General features: G+C 45.3%; 1 protein-coding gene across 1 annotated transcript in view; it reads right to left on the bottom strand.

The window, feature by feature from the left end:
• The window catches only part of CLMP (CXADR like cell adhesion molecule), a 357,508-nt gene that overhangs the window by 67,042 nt on the left and 276,670 nt on the right, over positions 1 to 13,796 (bottom strand). The gene's annotated exons all lie outside the window — the stretch shown is intronic.

The following is a 13,796-nucleotide window of genomic DNA, read 5'->3' as shown; positions in this document are numbered from 1 at the left end:
TAACTTAGATTAACATTAAACATAGCATATCATAGCAAAGCATATATGTCCTTCCTTCACCCTCTAAAGGACATGATGGTTAAAAAGGGAGAGTATGTGATTGATGTGAGGAGAACATATTAGTGGCTTAAAGCAACTGACGGAACACCAACAGGGTGGCTATCTTGGAACTCTCAAACTTTAATGTTCAATATATAATTATGAGTTATGTCTGTAGAGTGATTCGGTATCTCTGAACAAAAGCCTCTTGAGAGGTGATTAGCAGTCTGCACATCCTCTTCAAGGATGTCTGGCTCCAGTGGCACAAAAAAGAGTACCACATCAAAAAAAAGAAAAGTGTCCTGCAATTCTCAATGGATCACTGGGTCTTGAGCAAACCATCCACCAGAATTCTCCAGGTATTCTAGTTCCCCCTGATTACTCCAGGGGCCCTCAATTTCCTGGGGTGATCCTAACTTTGTCAACTCTATTAATAGTTAGTTTTTCCTTTTTAAGACCACTCACGTTTATTATATCCAGCGGCAGCTGGCACAGGTAAGCATGTTAAGGAGGGGCAGGGCTTCACAGGGGGGGAAGCCGACAGAAGACGGAATAGGTATTGTTTATTTAATTATACCTATTCCGTTGTCTGTTGACTCCCCTCCACCCTGCCCCGCCGTGCCTCACTGCGTTTATCTGTGCTAGCCGCTGCTGATTGTATCAAAGAAACACCCATGTCTGACATTTATTACTAGTTATTCTCAGGAAAGTTAGAAAGCCTATCTATATTTTAAAGCAGGTCTAATTGTGCAGAAACGCATAATGGTGGCGGGGCTCTGTCTGACTACAGAACACTCCAGTCATGAAACTGTGAGTCACTTCTTCAGTTTCAGTAACCTATTTCTGGCCTGATGCCAATTCACGCTTTATGGCTTAATCATTTTAGAACACCACTGTCACCAACGGTAAGGGTTAGATTTCAGTTCGTGCTCTGTTGATTTTAAAATTTCAACCAAATGAAGTGATGTATTTTCATAGAGTACGATTGGTAGCACCCTCCCCATCCTGGGAACCCGCCAATGACTACGCCACACACTGTGCTTTAGTATTACATTTCTTTATTCATCTGCATGTAACCGTGAACTCAACATTATAAACCTGCGTTCACTTAACTACGCTCTAACCCTTGCGTCACAGTTCTATGGTGTTCATCAGGAGCCAAAAGCGTTCCGTCATTGCTAACTCATACTACTCTACATCTACCCCTGTTTGAGAAAATTTTTTTTTTTTTACAAATATAAATACAATTGGTAAATACTCTTTGATGAATCTTCATGGCCCTCTGATTACATGTCCCAATCAATGCTTCGGAAACTGGGGACAAGAGGTACGGTAATTTACATTAGCAATATAGGAACAACAGCAGTTGGGGGGGGGGGGTTCAATTGTCCTTTCAGACCCAGTCTCTATATTGACATCAGTGCATGATGAGTGATGAGCCATGTGTCCGAAATGAGAGGATTCTTCCATAATGGAGTTTCCAGGACATGGGACAGTCACCATGTTCCCTCTGCTGGTTCCAACATGAAATGGCTCAGCATCAAAGGGAGCTTCAGATTTTGTTTTCTAGACTGATGGACAAGCACTCGATCTCCTCTAGTGAAAGCAACGTCTTTTGCATGTCACCGCTTGTCTGTGTAAGCCTTAATTTTTCTTTTATTATTCAAGTCTTTTATATGAGTTTTTTCCTTAGTACTTCCTCTTCTGTTGGTCCATTGAGATAACTTGGTAGTCATGGCTCTCCCGAACATCAAGGTTGCAGGGCTTTCACCTTTGGTTGAGTGAGGAGTCAAACAGTAAGCTTGAAGATTAGAATACAAGACAGTATTAAGGTTGAGCTTTTCCAATACAGCATGCTGAACTTTTTTCTTAAGAGTACTCATGAAACGTTCGACAAGGCCATTGGCCTATGGCCAAAGAGATGTGTGCTTCTGATGATTCACCTTAAGATGACTGGGAAAATCTATGAATTATCAACTATTAAGAGTTGGGCCATTGTCAGATTTTAAGATTGCAAGAACTCCCTATGTCGCGAAGATACCGTCCAAGCTCTTGATGATTCTTTAGTTATTGAGAGATGAGAGATCTTCTATCAATGTAAAATGGGAGTATTCATCAACAATCACCATTAGGTGATGTCCATTGTCAAGAGGACAGAAGCAGTCAATTTCAATTCTTTCCCATACATGATTTGGCAACTCCGTGTTTATGGTGTGTTGAATGGTTTTTGATGAAAGGCAATTGCATAGATGAAATGAATTGAATTGCATAGATGAAATGCTTTCAATTCTCTTTCATGTCTCATCAAGCGCTGCGAGGCCTCAGGGCAGTTATGCGCTATACAAATGCAATTTTTTCATTTCATTTCATTTCATTTCATTTCATTTCATTTCATCAAGATGAGGAAACCAGACTTAGTCTCAGAGAGATTTTTTTGTGGCAACAATTCCACGATGTCCTTCATGGCCCACTTCAATTATCTGTTGTTGCACACTCTCCAGAATAACAGTTCTCAAACCTCTCAGGATAATGCCTTCCGAAGTAATGGACAGTTCATCTTTAACACTTTTTAACTTCTGGTATTCCCTGTCACTGCTAAGAGGTCCAGAGTGCTGGTTCCTAGACTGACGTGTAATAACGTATTTTAGTTTTTTTTAGTTTTTAGTTTTAACATGTCACTATCTTGACTTGTGACAGTAACAATTTATTCCAAGGAAATGGCACATGGTGTACTTGATTTCACAATGAAATGTATGTAGGCTTCAGTCATTCATGGCACTATAGAGCCACTCTTGAGAAGTAGGCGGCAGAGTTTTGATCTTTCCCTGGATAGTGCACAATTGTATAGTTGTATTCTTGTAATCATAGATCCCAACGTTCCATGCGAGAAGGCATCTTGTCCTTTGGATTTCCAAAGATGGTCAACAATGCTTGATGATCCGTCACAAGAGTAAACGGGTTTCCATATAAGAATACATGGAAGTGTTCACAAGCCCACATCACTGCTAATCTTTGTTTCTCAGGTTGGGAATAAGCACGTTCTGTTTAGGACAAACTTCTGCTTGCATGTATCACAATATATCTTCAAGCATTTAGCTGTCTGCTGTGCTGTGCAAGGATTGCACCGAACTCGACTGGGCTATCGTCAACAACAACCTCTGTATAAAAAAGTTTTGGATCAAAGTGTGCCATTTCAGTAGCATTCTAATAGCTTGTTTGATTTTTTTTAAAATTTTGCTTGCATTCACCTGACCGATGACATGAAACATTCTTTTTCATCAAGTCTCTCAACAGAGCACTTACGGTGGCAATGTCTCACATACATCTAGAACAGTAGCTGGCCATGCCAAGGAATGATCGTAACATGGAAACATTTTGTGGGGGACTGGCAGTTGACAACACTTGCACTTTAGCTGGATCAGGTGTCATACACCCCAACAGAAAAGATACAGGCAAATAATTTTAGCTTTGCCTTATGGAACTAACATTTCTCAGCATTCAAAGTTAAACCTGCAACTACAAGTAAACACCACACTTGCATGAGAGCTTTACCGGGCTCCTTCTGTGCAGCTCTGAAAACCAATATAACATCACTATTATTGAAAGCATTCATGACACTCTATATGAAAAGTCTAATCACATCATGAAAAAGCTCTGCAACAAATCACACATTGAAACTGAAGGGCATATTTACAAACAAATGTCGGAGTGCAGTGCTGTGCCAAATTTGGCAGCACAGTGCTCTGACATTTCCAAAACGCAGAGATGCGCCATATTTGCAACAATACGCCACACCCCTATGTTTTCCCTATCGCTGGAGCTAAAATTAGCTGCCTAGCGCCAACGCAGGCACCATTGCACAATAGTGCAAGGGTGCCTGCATTGCAGGGAATAATTGTTTATGTGCAGGAAGGTGCCCTTCCTGCACATAAACAATAATTAATGGCGTGTTGCTCTTTCTAAGTGTGCTGAAGATTACAACACACTAAGAAAAAGCGAAAAATAAGAAAAATAAAAGTATTTATCTGTATTGCGACATTCTAACGCCTGCTTTTGCATGGCATTAGTTTTCAGCGCTGCCTCAGATTTACAAATCCTTGTAAGTCTAGGGTAGCATCAAAATGCAATGGGTGTTGCGGTGGAATGCCCAGAGCAACACCCAGTGCATGTCCCTTTCATGCAAAGTGATTTGTGTAAAGGGGCGATATTTACAAGAAGGCGTTAAGCCATTGAAAACGGCTTAGCGCCGCTTTGTAAATTTGGAGAAGGGCATAGCACCACCAGAACGTCGCTGAAAGTGTTGTTTTGGTGGCCCTATCCCGTTGTAAATATACCCCTTGGTATTATATATCAGAACAGATCAATATGTATAGCAAAGGTTGTAATGTACCTGCAATTCTCCTCAAGTTTCAATTGATGATATCCTTTATTCAAATCAAGGCGAGAGAAGACCTTTGCACCATTCAATTGTGCTATTATGTAGTCAATATGCGGACCTGGATGTCATTCTCTTTCAATAGCCTTGTTTGCTTGATGCATATCAACAGGCGTAACGAAACTTGTCTCTCTCCACTCTCTCTTTCCACTCTCTATCTCTACCCTCTCTCCACTCTCTCTCTGCTCTCTCTCCACTCTCTCTCTCTCTCCACTCTCTTTACTCTCTCTCTCTCCACTCTCTCTCTCCACTCTCTCTCCACTCTCTCCACTGTCTCCCTCCACTCTCTCTCTCTCCACTCTCGCTCCACTCTCTCTCACTCTCCTCTCTCACTCTCCACTCGTCCCCCTCTCTCCACTCTCTCTCTCACTCCACTCTCTCTCTCCACTCTCGCCCACTCTCTCTCACAAAGCAGTGTGCATTGCCATGGGCGTCTGCAGGAATTTTTCCAGGGGGTGGAGGGGCACATTTTTAACTTCATCACCAAACCTCTTGCACCCTTCTTCCCTCTGCCTTACACCCTTCGCGCCCTCCCCCTTGCACCCTTCTCCCCCTCACACCCTTTTCTACCTTGCACCATTCTCCCCTCTGCCTTGCACCCTTCTCCACTCTGCCTTGCACCCTTCTCCTCCCTGCCTTGCACCCTTCTCCCATCCGCCTTACGCCCATCTCCTCTCTACCTTGCACCCTTCTCCTCTCTACCTTGCACCATTCTCCCCTCTGCCTTGCACCCTTCTCGGCCCCCCTTCCCCCTCACCTCCCCTGCGGTAGTATTCCTGTAGTACTCCTGTATTACTCCTGTAATACTCCTGTAGAACTCCGGTGGTACTCCGATAGTACACCTGTAGTAATAATAATAATAATAATAATAATAATAGGAAAGTTTGTAGAGCGCCTGGTTACGCACACCGGTGTGTCCCCACGCTGTGATGAGTGAAAAAAATACAAGCCCCCCAGAAGTGCTCAATTGTGCCTTAGATTACTGCCTAAATAAGTGCGTCTTGAGCTTTCCCCTGAACCTTGCCTCAGAAGGTTCCATGCGCAGGTCCAGCGGAAGTTTATTCCAGCCCTTTGCTGCAAGGAACCGGAAGGACCTGCCCCCCATACGTTTTTTTTTAATTTTCGGGATCTTTAGCAGGCCTGTGCCTGCAGACCTAAGTGGCTGAGCAGGTCTGTATTGTGTAATCAGGCTCTGTAGAGGCCCAGGTGCTTTGCCTCCCAGAATACGGTGGCACATGCACAGGGCCTTAAACTCAATCCTACTCCTGACCGGAAGCCAGTGTAGTGCCTGCAGCGCGGCCTTCGAGGCAGATCTTATCGGGAGCCTCAGAACCAACCGAGCTGCGGCATTCTGTAGCACCTGCAGGCGATCTAAACTTCTGACTGTATCGCCCAGGTAGAAGAGGTTTCCATAGTCCATTCTATAGTACTCCTATAGAACTCCTGCCCTACTCCTGTAGTATGCCTGTAGAACTCCTGTAGTATTGCTGTAGTATTCCTGTAGAACTCCAGTGGTACTCCGGTAGTACACCTGTAGTACTCCTATAGAACTCCTGTAGTACGCCTGTAGAACTCCTGTAATTCTCCTATAGTACTCCTGTAGTATTGCTGTAGTACTCATGTATTACTCCTGTAGGACTCCTGGGGTACTCCTGTAGTACTCCTGTATAACTCCTGTGGTACTCCTGTATTACTACTGTAGAACTCCGGTTGTACTCTTGTAGTACACCTTTAGTACTCCTGTAGTATGCCTGTAGAGCTCAGATAATTCTCATGTAGTACTCCTGTAGTATTGCTGTAGTACTCCTGTAGGGCTCCTGGGGTACTCCTGTAGAACTCCAGTAGTGCTCCTGTGGTACTCAGGTAGAACTCCGGTGGTACTCCTGTAGTACACATGTAGTACTCCTATAGAACTCCTGCGCTACTCCTGTAGTATGCCTGTATACCTCTTGTAGTATTGCAGTAGTATTGCTGTAGAACAACAGTGGTACTCTGGTAGTAAACCTTTAGCACTCCTGTAGTACGCCTGTAGAACTCCTGTAATTCTCATGTAGTACTCCTGTGGTATTGCTGTAGAACTCCTGTAGTACTGCTGAATTACACCTGTAGGGCTCCTGGGGTAATCCTTTAGAACTCCAGTAGTGCTCCTGTGGTACTCCTGTAGAACTCTAGTGGTACTCCTGTAGTACTCCTGTATTACTCCTGTAGAACTCCGGTGGTACTCTGGTAGTACACCTGTAGTACTCCTATAGACCTCTGGTGGTATTCCGGTAGTACACCTGTAGTACTTCTGTAGTACGCCTGTAGAACTCCTGTAATTCTCATGTAGTACTCCTGTAGTACTGCTGTAGTACTCTTGTATTACTCCTGGGGTACTCCTGTAATACACCTGTATTACTCATGTAGGACTCCTGGGGTACTCCTTTAGTACTCCTGTATTACTTCTGTAGTACTCCTGTAGAACTCCGGTGGTACTCCGGTAGTACACCTGTAGTACTACTGTAGTACGCCTGTGGAACTCCAGTAATTCTCATGTAGTACTGCTGTAATACTCCTGTATTACTCCTGTAGGACTCCTGGGGTACTCCTGTAGTACGCCTGTAAAATCCTGTGGTACTCCTGAAGAACTCAGAAAGGAGTTTATGGAGGGGCCCCTATGAGCTCAGTGTAATAGACACAACTGGGGCAGTTATGAGGGTGATGATTGGCCTCCCGCTTCCGAGGAGGGGCCCCTGGATTCGCCAGGGTCAATCCAGACTAAGGCTTGACTTGTGGATTCACTGAAGAGTAAAGTGGAGTCAGGTCTTCAGGATGTCCACAATTACTACGCATAAAATGAATTCACACATAATTAATTTTAAATGAGATTATTTTCATATTTGATAGCCATCCTGAAAGTTTGAAATATGTTCAATGTCCATTTGACCCCCGGAGCACGTTGATGTTTCCTCTGTGGCCCCCTTACCCGGGACCCTTTTAATATGGCCCCCAGCGCCCTCATAAAAACTGCCCTTTTATTGGCAATGGTCTGCCTCATGTGCACATTCCACAGTTTAACTGAGACAGAGGCCCCCCCATCCACCACTGTACCATAGAGCAGAGTTCACCTGCTTTAACTGGGCCCCCACCCCATCCTCTTTCCAGGACGTGCTTGCTCTGACTAATGAGAAACAATGTATGTTGAAACATTGTTTCCCTTCAGTCAGCGGGAGGGGGCTCGGGGCTCCGAGCAGGCTGCAGCCTGCACCTGCTTCAGACGCAGAGGAGAGAGAGGCTTGCTTCAGCGCATAGCGCAAGCCTCTCTCAGAGCTCTCAGAAGAGCTGAGGGGTCGGGGGCCCCCTTCATTTACTGCGGGGAGCGGGGCCCCCCCGCACCGCGGGGCCTGCGGGCCGTTTGTTACGCCCCTGCAGATGCGTACAGCTCCTTCATTGTCCTTTTGGGGTACTACCACTATGGGAGAGGACCCCATGGCGTTGGACCAGTAGAACGCTCAATGATATCATGTTTGAGTAATGATTCAAGTTTTTTTTAACTCCCGTGGACCAATCAGAACCGTGGACCTAGAACTTCCCAGTTGCACTCCCCAGACTTCAACCGCGACCCTAGCAGCAGAACCGGATGGCGGTTCGAAAAATCAAAAATGAGCTAGTTCCCTTGGGACGAGAGAGCTGAAAATCCAAAAATAGTTCTTAGGGGAAAAAGGAAATTACATTAGATCAAACTTTTATTAGTTCTTTTGTCTAGACCGCAGGTTGTATCGTCGTTTCCCAGGTACGGTGTGATCTTCAAACAGCGTTTCAGGTTCAGTAGTGTCCAATTGCATAGATGGTGACACAAGTCCTTGCAAAATATGATCACTCTCCTTTTCGGTACTAGTTTCTTTCAAACGGGCATCGCTGAAAGGGATGAAGCGAGGTACGGATTCTGTCTCAGAGTCGGCAAGTCCTTTGGTGACCCACCGGTCGTATGGAAGGGGTAGAGGGACTCGTTTGCAGTGGGTCCCATGTACCCAGTTTTTCTTGCCTTCAACCCGAACAGCAGATCTCGTCGAAAGCAACACTAGGTGCGGTCCGGTCCACCTCGGCTGTCCGTTGTTGGTGCGCTGGAAATTCCGCACCAAAACCCACGAACCGGGTTCGATGAGGTGACCTGGATCGTCAGAGGCTGGTGGAGAAGAACTGTGAACCTGTTGGTGTAAAACACGCAATTTAGTTGTCAATTCGCACAAATAGTCAAGCAGTACGGGGTGTTCTATCTCGCTTAGTTTCTTGGGTCTTGGCACGCCCCAGACGTTGGCTGGGCGGCCAAACACAATCTCATGGGGGCTAAGTCCTAACCTGGAGTGGACAGTCGTCCTGGTTGACAAAAGTGCTAGAGGCAGGGCGTCAGGCCATTTAAGACCTGTACTGGCTTGGATCTTGGCTAGTTTGAGTTTTAGAGTGCCATTGTAGCACTCTACTAATCCAGCTGATTGGGGGTGATTTGCAGAGTGGAATTTTTGGTGGATGCCTAAACACTCACACACTCTCTTCATCACGCATCCTACGAATTCACTTCCATTATCACTCCAGACGATTCTAGGCATACCGAACCTAGGGAAGAACTCTTTGACAAGGGCTTTGGCAGTTGATAAGGCGGTATTGTCCTTAAGGGGGTAAGCTTCCACCCACCTTGAAAAGGCGCAAACAACAACGAGAACGTATTTCAGATTGTTGCACCTCTCCATGTGGATGAAATCGAGCTGCAAAACCTCGAACGGGTACGTTGGAGGCGCAAAATGACCAGCTGGAGTTGGGGTTCCCCTACCGGGATTGTACTTCAAACATACCATACACTTTTCGACCACATTCTTTGCACATTTTGGGATATTGCTATTCTGCCATACTGGGGCCAATAGTTTACATATTCCTCTTGAACTGATGTGTGCCATTCCGTGAGCCATCGTTACTACTGCAAGTACGTATGCATTAGGTAATAACCATCGCTGGTGTTCCGATAATTCGACCCAACAATCATTCGCATCCAATCTACCTGTGCTTCCTCTCCATTCATTCATCTCGTTCTCAGTGGCCTCGGCTTGTATCGATTTTACGCTTTCAATGGTGTCCTCACACATTCCCACATCGGCAATCCATCTAGCGGGACCCATGACATACATCCGACTCATTGTGTTCCTTGCAGTTTCTTTCGCAACCTCATCTGCAAATGCATTTCCGCGGCCAACATCATCCTGAATCTTTTTGTGTGCACTGCATTTTATAATGGCGACTTGTAGGGGCAAGGTGAGTGACTCAAGGAGCTCATTAACTAGCTGGCCATGTTGTATCTTTGCACCATGGGACGTAAGGAACCCACGTTCACGCCATAATCTCCCAAAACTGTGAGCCACACCAAAGGCATATTGGCTGTCAGTGTACACATTCACTCGCTTTTCTTTCGCCAGCACACATGCTCTAGTAAGCGCTACAAGTTCGGCGGCTTGTGCAGAACCGTGGGAAATGCGTGCAGTCTCTACAATGGTGTGTAATGTCGTTATGGCATATGCTGTAGTCGTATCACCATTCGGCAACTTGAAACATGAACCATCAACCCATAGAGTATCATTGCATTCGGGAAGGGGAGTGTCTTGTAAGTCTACTCTCCCTTTTGTCTCTTCCTCGGTCCTGAAACAGCAGTCATGTTTGTCAATCTTGTCTGTCTCTGTTGGGATGGGTAATAACGTAGCGGGGTTGAGTGTATCACACCTCTTTATATGGATGTGACTTGCTAGCAGGGTAAGTTCGTAACTGGATAGTCGAGCGCTAGTAAGGTGTTGTGTCTTTGTCCTATTTAGCAAAATGTCTACTGCATGCGGAACCATAACGATCAAAGTGTTATTCATGACTAATCCAGCAGACTGTCGAATGCAGACAGCTCCTGCGGCTGTTGCTCTTAGACAACTTGGCAGTGCCTTAGCCACTGGATCCAGGGTTGCCGAAAAATACGCGCATGGGCGTTGTTTGTCCCCAAAGAGTTGCATTAAGACTGATAATGCACAACCTTCTTTTTCGTGGACATACAATGTAAAAGGCTTACTGTAGTTGGGGTTTCCCAACACAGGAGGCGAACACAATGCATCGCGCAACTCGTGGAAACTCGTCTGACAATCTTCAGACCAAGGCATAGGATTAGGCGTGTCTTTGCGGAGTAGTGACAGTAAGGGTTTGGCTAGTAGTGAGAAATTCGGTATCCATTGTCTACAGTACGATGTAATGCCCAAAAAAGCTCGAACACCTCTCTGTGTCCTTGGGGCACTTAGTTCTGTGATTGCCTGTATTCTCTCTGGTGTCAGTCTCCTTCCCTCCTTCGATAAGATGTGACCTAGGTAGGTTACTTCTTGTCGACAAAATTGCAGTTTTGAAAGGGAGACTTTGTGCTTCATGTCACATAGGTGACGTAATAGCGACAACGTAGCTTCCTTGCAAATCTCTTCAGTGTCTGCAGCGATCAGTAGATCGTCTACGTACTGAATCAATGTTGACCCATCTGGCAGTACAATTGTGTCTAGTTGTGTTTTCAGAGCCTGACTAAATATTGATGGGCTTTCGCAGTAGCCTTGAGGAGCGCATTTGAAGCGGAAGCTTCGTCCTACTAAATTGAAGCCGAAAAGGTCTCTACTCTCTTCGGCGATCGGGACGCTGAAGAAAGCGTTCTTCAGGTCAATCACCGAGAACCAAGCTGCTGAAGCTGGAACCATTGTCAATAAAGCAGTAATGTCGGGGACGACTGGAAACTGCGGTATAACTACCTTATTTACTTCTCGGAGGTCAATCACAAACCTATACACAGGGGGCTGTGAAGGATCAGTACATTTTAAGACCGGTAAAACTGGACTATTACAAATGTTTCCTGTTGTTTCTTCGATAACATCTTTATCGATCAAATCATAAATGATCGTTAATAATGCCTTCTCGCATTCGTTAGATATTTTGTATTGGGGAATACGTGGCAATCTGACGTCGGCTTTCAAAGTTATGATATACGGTGCTATCTCTAAACGACCTACATCGTTGGAACCATTAGCCCACAGTATATCCGGAAGTGATGACAATTCGGTTGGGATACCTTCTTTTGACAAGTACATTGGAGAAATGACTTTTTTCCCTAAAGTAAGCTGTACTCCCGAGGGAGAACAGTACAAAGTCGCGTACAATCTCTTTAGCAAATCCAATCCTAACAAATTTTCACCGCAACCTGTTGTAAGAATGAGGGGTGCTTCTAATTCACAGGGGCCAACAGAAAGGGAAACAGGACTAGAGATCGGGTTTCTAACAGGGGCGCCAGAGAAGCCTACTGAGACATTCATTTCGCCAGACAAAGGTGCGCCAGGAAGTTTTGAGTGCATAATAGAACTTTTTGTAGCACCAGTATCCAGCAGAAATGGCTCTGACACTCCTGAGGTAATTACCTCGACATAAGGTCCATCCTGATCTACTGGAACTGAAACAACTCCCTCTCTTTGTCCATGGCTGTCCTAGCGATCGTTACCCTCATTGTCGTGTTCGGTGTAATAGTCGTCAGCATAGTACTGAGCTGACTTGGACGATAAATTACTCTGTTGATCAAAGCTATTCATGGATTTCTGAGGCGGAAAAGAAGTTATATTCTGAGTGAAATTTCCACGGCCTCTACCTCTAGAGGCATGCTGAACACCTCTTCCCCTTACACCTTGGGCACCGTTTAAACGTCGTGCAAGAGCCGGACAATTACCTTTAAAATGACCCACTTCTTTGCAATACGCACATTGATTCGGGCCATACGTAGGACGCTGATGGGAAAGCTCGTTTCCTTGCGCGTCTCTAGAGTACTGCTGATTCTGTTGATAATTGGGCTGGCTAGCCATACGAGGCAGATAGGCCTGTTGGAGAAGAACTTTAGTTTTCAAATCTTTCGTCTTTTTGTCTGCCTTGTCTAACTCGTCTTTACGCTTATTTTCATAGTACTGGGCTGTTGCTAGAATCTGCGCTGACGTAGAGACAGCCCAAGCACTTTCTGAGTCTTTTAGTTTAGCACACAATTCAGGAAGCAAATTGTGTACAAACTTGTCTACAAACAGTCTTTGGCCACCCTCGGTAGCCATATCCTGACCACTATGGTCAGTGAAAGTTTCCTCAAATCTCGTGAAGAAGTCAGACACATTCTCGTCTTTCTTCTGCTTGCACGCGGATAGCTTGTCCCAGTTTACACGTACATCAGGCATAATTGTCTTCATGTACGCAATAATTCTACCAGGAAGTTCAGCTATCAACGGCTCAGGCTTGAAACCACCGATTTGTCTAGTATCTGTAGTCGCAATGTTCGCCCATGAGTCACCTAATTCTTGGTCATGATCCGTACGACGTATCTTACTCCATAAAGGATGTGGAACAACGTTCCCAAACAACATGTCTATATCCGCTAAATTCATTATACATGAGCTTGCAGTTTGGGACAACTCCTTATAATACCCAGTCGGGTTTTTACGGGGATCGGGTAGTGTCTGTTTGAGTGCTAAAACTTCAGATCTTTTCCAGGGGACATGTACCCATACACGCTGGATATGAGGCAGAACCGGTGGAACTGCGTTTGCATCACCTTCCCTCCAAACCGGAGGAACCTCTCTCATGGGGTACTGTCTCGCTCTTTTCCTACTAGATGTACCACTGTCAGAGGATGACCCAGAATTACCACCCGTACTTCGATGTGATAATAATATCTCAACTGCTTTTTCAACGTCGGGACCAACTATCATACCCTCCCCAAATTTAAATCGCACACTACACAATTCTTGCTGGTTGCTCTTCTGACCATTATCTTCCAAATCCTCACACAGGAAAACACACATCTGCTCAAAGACGTATCTTTGCGTTGGTTCATCCCATTGACGGAAGACGTTCATGACAGACTCTACATCATATCTCGCTGTATCCATAGCCCAATTTCGTGCTAACTTATTCAATGACTCCCTTTCCTGATAATCAGGCATTTGGCTTCGTAATTGTCTTCGTTCCGTGTTAGGGGTCGTTTTAGGCGACCGAAAAAGTGGTGAAGGAAAGTTAGTAACAATGCTGGCCATTTTATGCCAGACGGAAGGTGAAAGTGGAGGAATAACTGGTAGTAGAACAGAGTCACGCAAAGCAGAAACAGAAATGTTCGTAGAACGAGTATCAGAGAGACTAGAAGGTGCGCTAGGCGAAATTTTAGAACGAACGGTAGGAGAAGTAGAAGTGATCGGTGAGCCTTGAGGAGGCTGTGCCAAAGAAACAGGAGCCAGCTGAAGAGTAGCCGGTGGGTGCGGTAAAG

The sequence above is a fragment of the Lissotriton helveticus genome, chromosome 3_1, assembly GCF_964261635.1.
Source record: "Lissotriton helveticus chromosome 3_1, aLisHel1.1, whole genome shotgun sequence".
Lineage (NCBI taxonomy): Eukaryota > Metazoa > Chordata > Amphibia > Caudata > Salamandridae > Lissotriton > Lissotriton helveticus.
The sequence above is the reverse complement of the archived record's forward strand: the minus strand, read 5'-3'. Positions and strand labels throughout refer to the sequence as shown.